We start from the raw sequence: 6595 nt of genomic DNA, 5'->3' as shown, positions 1-6595 counted from the left end.
AGTGCCTGCACTCCCTTTAATGTCATAAAAATATGAAACAGAAACATATATAATATTCTATATAGAGCCGTCTATGGATACATAGATCAATAGTTTTATTGCGCAAAAATGACAGACAGTTCTAAATCAAATCCATGAGTGAAATTCAAAGTGTCTTGTGGCGTCTTTCTCAGTTACCTTTACTTGAGCAACTTTTTGAAAACAAAAATATACTTTTACGAGTTATTGTACTACATCACACATTTTACTTGAGTAATATTTCTATACCATGTCACTATTACTTGAGTAAGACTTCTGGTTATTTTGTAATTAGTATTATTATTTTTCATTTTAGTCTTTAAAAGACCTAAACATGCTAATAACCATAATTTTGTCAGTATGAAATCATTTTTAAACATCAAATAAGACGCTGTGCTCAGCTACTCAGTACGTCAGCAGGCTTTTTACCAAATATTTTTTTACTGTTAGTTTTGTTAATTTCTTGGATGGATACTTGTTATTTTTGAGTAAAAACATGTTTTGTAGTTTTTGAATACATTTTTAAAAAACACATTTACGGTATTGTATGATGATTATTTTTTTTTATTGATTTTTTTTACACATTTTATATACACATTTTAATCAAAATCTATTATCCACAACTTACAAAACAAAACAAAACAAAAAATCACTTTTGTCAACTGCTGCCTCTGTCATTAAAAGAGCTAAGCAGAGGGGATCTGCCCTGACGGTTTCAGGGGATATTGGAATCTTGCTGGATCCTGTGTTAATGTGCTTTTACAAGCACAAGCCCCCTCCACCACTTCTCATTTGATGGTCTCTGCAGTCTGCTACACCGGGACAGTATAGTCTCAGGATTGATTTTAATCAGCGCTGTCATCAGATCAATGCAAGTTTATTACCCCCAGAAGGAGCAGTGGCAGTGCCGCTCTGCCCTCCTGGAGGTAGACTTTCAACAGTCTTCATCATCTGAGGCTGCAACAGCCCAAAGGGAGCGTGTCTGTGTGGGTATTGAGGATTCATTTGTTTTTTATTGTGCGCTCCAAATCTCATTGTTATGTCTCTGAAATGCGACGTTTTGTGCGCATTTTGCAAACGCATTACTTCAGAGCATTTTTTTTGTTGTTGTTTGTCAAGTGCGAGGAGATGTGGCAAGGCAAAAAAAAAAAAAAAAAAAAAAGGGGGTGGGTGGGGAACTGCATGACATAGCGCGGTTATTTATTTTCACTTACAGTCCAGTCGACCTGATGAAAAAAAAGTCTGTTTCTCACACGACATCTGGAGTGCGCTGGGGGTTCTTTTGATAAACAGCCAACGCAGAGGTGCTTACTACGCAGTGCGGTATATTATAGCCATTTAGAGGGACCCTTGGAGCCCACTCCCCTGCTGCTCCCGATGCTCGCTGGTTTTCGGTCGCCCAGGTGACCAGCGCATGGCTGTGATTAATTGCACTTTGTTAATAAGCAATTCCTCCCAACAACTAGAACAGGAGAGCGCGCCGTGCGTGTGTTAGCGGCCGCATGTCCAGCGTTGCCGAGCCTTTAGGCCTCCGCGCTGTGGTACGTTGCAGTATTCACCTGAGGGCTAAACAATTACAAATAACAGAGGTTTCCCCCTAATACTGTTTTCATCTTTCACTGCCTCCAACGCTGGCTAGTATTTGTCCAATGATGAATGGGGAGAATGCAATATTGTTCTCACTAACCCAATGTCCTGATTACAAACAATTATTCATCGTTACTTATAGTAATAAAAGGGTAATGGGTCCTCATAAATCTACTTAGTTTATACTTTCATTCACTCCCACAGGGAGAGTTGCCGCTGGGCTCACTGGGAGGAGGCAGGCAAGACTACACTGCCATGCAAAAGTAGAACTTTTTTTTTTTCTACTTTTTACCTTCATATAAGCACAAAAATGCAAGATACAAATATTTAAATACTTATAATTGGACCATTAACTTTTTTCAGAGAGAAAAAAAATGAACTAATTTGAGTTGATTGGATGATGTGTGGAACTCAAACCAGGGTTGTACTACAAATACTTCATACTGTACATACGGTACGTTTCACCTTTAAGTCCAATGAATGCAAACATCCAAATGGAACGAATGATTTAGATGAAACGAGAATCAGGCAACAAGATTTAAAAGTTGCTCTTTGCAGATGCCGTCCATCCAATCTGATTGAGGCTGAGGTATTTAGTAAAGAGGAGTGAGCGATAAACTCACTCTGTTTCAGTCACTCGTCGGATTTTGATTTCTACGACACTGCGAAAACCCTTTTTTCACTTGTCTTCCATTAAATAATTATGCCTGACTTTTTGTGCCGGCTGATAAAACCAGAATAAAATGCATGTTTACTTGAATTCGTTCCTAAAAGTTCAAAGGGATAGAAAGTAGCAGGCTGGTCAGTGATGATGCTAAGCAAGTACAACTGGCTGCATCCAGCTTGCTCCGTCGCATTACGAGAATCCAATTACTCTTCATTAAGTAGTGCCGATGATAAGCCTTTTAATGTGATTAGCGTGTTGCGGACGCGAGTATCCAAACATTAAGTCGTGAAATCTTTTGAGTTTATCGGTAAACACAAGCGGATCTAAAGTGCGGGCCCAACAGGTTCTGATTGGAGGAGCCGGATGGCTTTGATGAGATTAAAGGAGTGTGTGCTATCAGATTATGAAGGATAATTAACAAGATAATGTTAAGTCATCTGTAGCAAGACCGATGCTTTCAATTACATCCGAGCAGTGGTGATACATATGATTACCATGTAGCAGAAGAAAACCCCTTTTCAGCTGCAATGTCACAAGATTGGAAAATGCAGAAAAGGAAAAAAAAAGTATGAAGGACCTCCGACGGGATGTGCTCAGTGGGGGAATCTTGATCAGATGCCGGAATTATCTAAAAATTCTTGGAGCCTGAAAAATAATTGGTAAAAGATCCCGTACAGCTGGAACTAGTTGTTGATTAGCAGAGATGTGAAAACGGCAGGTTGCATTGAAATGTATTTAGGAGTATCGGCGTAAAAAGTACCTAAGAGAAAAACAACTGATTTTTCTGATTTTTATTTGCATTTTAAAAACCATATATCGCCCTTCCACCTTACAATACTTTAAAACAAGACAGTAGCCATTCCCAAATTTAAAAAAAAACAAACTATTCTTGAATCTGGGGTTAAGACTTTTGTCAGCAATCAAGGACAACTTGTGATTCCGCTTATCTCGTTTTTTTTTTTTTGTCCCCTTCTTCTCCCCTTCATCCTCTCAGTTTTCTCAACTTCCAAGACGGGAACAAAGCCACTCGCTTTTTTTTTTTTTTTTTTTTTTTTTTTTTTTTTGTTAAGCAACATTACATAAGCGTCTGAAGAAACAGCGGGAGAGATAGAAGACATGAAGACAAAAAGAGGGCCAATGCTTTCTGTATTGGGGGAGAGAGAGAGAGAGAGAGAGAGAGAAAAAAAATCATGAATATATTATAATCCTTTGTAAATGACTTATTATGTGTCTTTGTAAAACGGGGACAAAATGATTAGTGGGCCATTTAAACTGTCTCCCTCTCTATCCAGCTCACACACTGACGCTCAAGCTCACTCGCGTACAAACATTCCTCTGTAAGCCCGGCCATGACTGCCAGGAAACACTCAGCATCGGATGGACCTGAGTGTTTATTGTAAGGGCGACGTAGGGGGGAAGGGGACGTTTGGGGAGGTGTTGCTAAGGAACATATAAATTTGAGTGCAGATGAAGGAGAATCTTGGTACTGAGAGCAAACGGATGGAGGATGGCAGATAGTAATTTGTGTGGAGTCAGATGATGGACTGCGAGTCTGGTCTGCAAGGACAGGTCGAAATAAAATAAAAAATATAAAAAATGTGGGTGTGGCTCCGTAGGTTGGGGGGAGGCGGGTGCAGAAGAAGGTGAGGTTATGATGAGGGGGTCACCGGTCGGCGTCGGTGCCATAATACGGTAAGTGAGCCGCTTGATTGAACCGCATACTGTGTCAAACACACATTTTGTTCTGCTTCATCTATCATTGTCGATTCGGTAACTTTCACAGATCCTCAAACGCAACGCCGGGTTCTCTTCTCCTCCACTGGGGCAGGACTTGCTCATGCGTTCACATGAATACACTAATAGGCGTCAATGACATAAATCCATCAATATCATGAAACAGGCCTGCACTGATTTCTCTCTGACACCTAGGAAGATACATAAATACACGCACACACACACACACCCACACACCTTGCTGCACCTGCCTTTGGCTGGCCCATTAACCATGTTGAGAGGGAGGAAAGTCAGGGGCAGTGGAGTGTCTCTTACTTCAACAATCAATCATACATTAGCCAGACAGCATATCCAACTGAGCAAGCTGCCAAACAGACAGGAGGAAGTGAGGAGGAAATTACTGCCTAACACCAGGGGGCACATGCAGAAATGTGTTTAGGTTTGAAACTACTATGTGCCTGCGACTGGGGGAAGGAAAAAAAAAGTGCGTTTGCTCTTTGCGGCTCTGCATGGAGCTTTCTTTTATACGTCCCTCTTATAGCTGTAGTCATAATCCGATTCAGACACAGCGCATAATGCGTCTAATATGTCTGTCTTTAAATGTAAGAATAACAGTTTTTATTAAGTCACATTACATTTTTAAAATTAAAACATAAACTTGGACAAAAAATAAACTGTTTATTTGGAGACAAATTAGGAAAGTTAAACAGGATTTTCCAGCTTTTGCTGCCACTTGCAAGGTGGCTTACATTAAGCACTAAGGTTGCTTCAAAAAAACGTTGCATGTATTGAAAGTCTCAACACGTTGCCTCATGACAGCAACCCTGGAACTTACCGAAACATTGTTTTTTTTTGTTTTTTACACCAGTATTACATTAAATTCCAGCATTGCGTAAAATAAAATCTGAAAATTTCAGTCTGACAGAAGAGAACGATGGTGTTTTAAGACGTCATCAAATGCAATTTCACAGCTCAATATTGATGGCTATTTTCCAGCATTTCCACTGCATAGTCATGATATAGTAGCAAGGTAATGATTCTGAATTGCTGAAATCTCAGCATAAAATGCTTTGGGACAGAACAAAAAAAATACATCTTGCATCTTCACTTTTAGTTCCCCAAGAGTGATCCTCTGAAGGACTGCTCAGAGGATATGTCCTAATCCTTCACCGTTGTAATGTTCAAAAGCACGTGTGTTTTCTGTCATTAAAGTTAAGCTTTAGGAGGTTGAGTGGACCTGGAGGAGACCACGTCAGAAAAAAGTAAATGCTTTCACTTGTCTTTTTTATCTTGCACCTTTTGTTTGCTCAGCGGTTTCTTTTACTTTGCCTGCGAGTCCATAGCAGCAAAAACACTGCAGTCAGCGCCACAGATGGCAATATATGCGGCAAGAAAACATTCAGGACTCATGTTTAATGCTCTGTTTCTTGAAGTTTGGAAGTATTAATAAGACATAAATAATTGTTTTTTTTTTCTCTCTAAGGTATAAGCAGAATTTCAAAACGGATACCGACGGGACGCCGTGTAATTTGGTTTGCTAAAACAAATATGCGACAATTAGTGTGAGCGAGCAAAGGAGGAAAAGCCCAGACAGTCGTATAAGTGCTTGGAAAATAAAGACGACAACTTCTAGAAGTTAATCTGAAGAAGTTAGCAGCAAACTTGATAAGCCTGATGGATGGATAAAGTTCTGACACGGCTGACTGGTTTAATGTGATTGGATTCCGCAGTGAAATAAAGACATCTCATCTGGTTATAATGAATTAACATAAGCATGATACATATCTATGCCAGGGTCTGTGACGGCCTTTCTGTCAAACTCAAACTCATATCTCTACTTTGGCAAAGATAGGTGGCTGAAAGTAAATTGGGTCATTTCTAACTGCTCTTGAAAACTTAAGTGGTCTACAAAAATATTTGCACCACTTGAAACTGTTCTTATTTGACAAACTTAAGTCTAGCTTTTATTAATGGGGCGACTGTGGCTCTGTGGGTAGAGTAGTCGTCTTGCGATCAGAAGGTTGCAGGTTTGATTCCAGCTTCCTCCTGCCACATGTCGATGTGCCCTTGGGCAAGGCACCCAACCCCAAGTTGCCTACCGAGCTGCGTATCRGTRTATAAATGTGTGAGCGTTTGTGAGTGCGAATGGGTGAATGTGGCTCTAGTGTAAAGCGCTTTGAGTGGTTAAAAATGATTGGATAAAGCGCTATATAAGTTCAGTCCGTTTACCATAATCTTCTTTTGTGAGAAACCACATTGTGAAGCAGGGTGGAAATAATGAAAAGCTTGGCTTGCTTATGCAACGCTTTGCGGAGCCACCCCTTGATGCGTTTTACATGGTATCTGTGGTTTGAAAGTACGCTAAAAGTGAGCGAGACATTTACTCTCCGATCCACACCTCCAGGATCTACAGCAGGGACATCAGAATGTCACTAATGCTGGAGAAATGTGGACGTCTGATGACAGAAAGATGGAAGGTATTACACTCCGAGAAGGGGGAAGAGCAGATGTCAGGGGGAGATAAATGTATTTTGCAATACCACAGACCATTGGCAGCAGGAAAGGAATACATGGAACGCCATAACCAAG

This window comes from Poecilia reticulata, linkage group LG11 (assembly GCF_000633615.1).
Source record: "Poecilia reticulata strain Guanapo linkage group LG11, Guppy_female_1.0+MT, whole genome shotgun sequence".
Taxonomy (NCBI): Eukaryota; Metazoa; Chordata; class Actinopteri; order Cyprinodontiformes; family Poeciliidae; genus Poecilia; species Poecilia reticulata.
Note: the sequence above shows the minus strand (reverse complement) of the source record.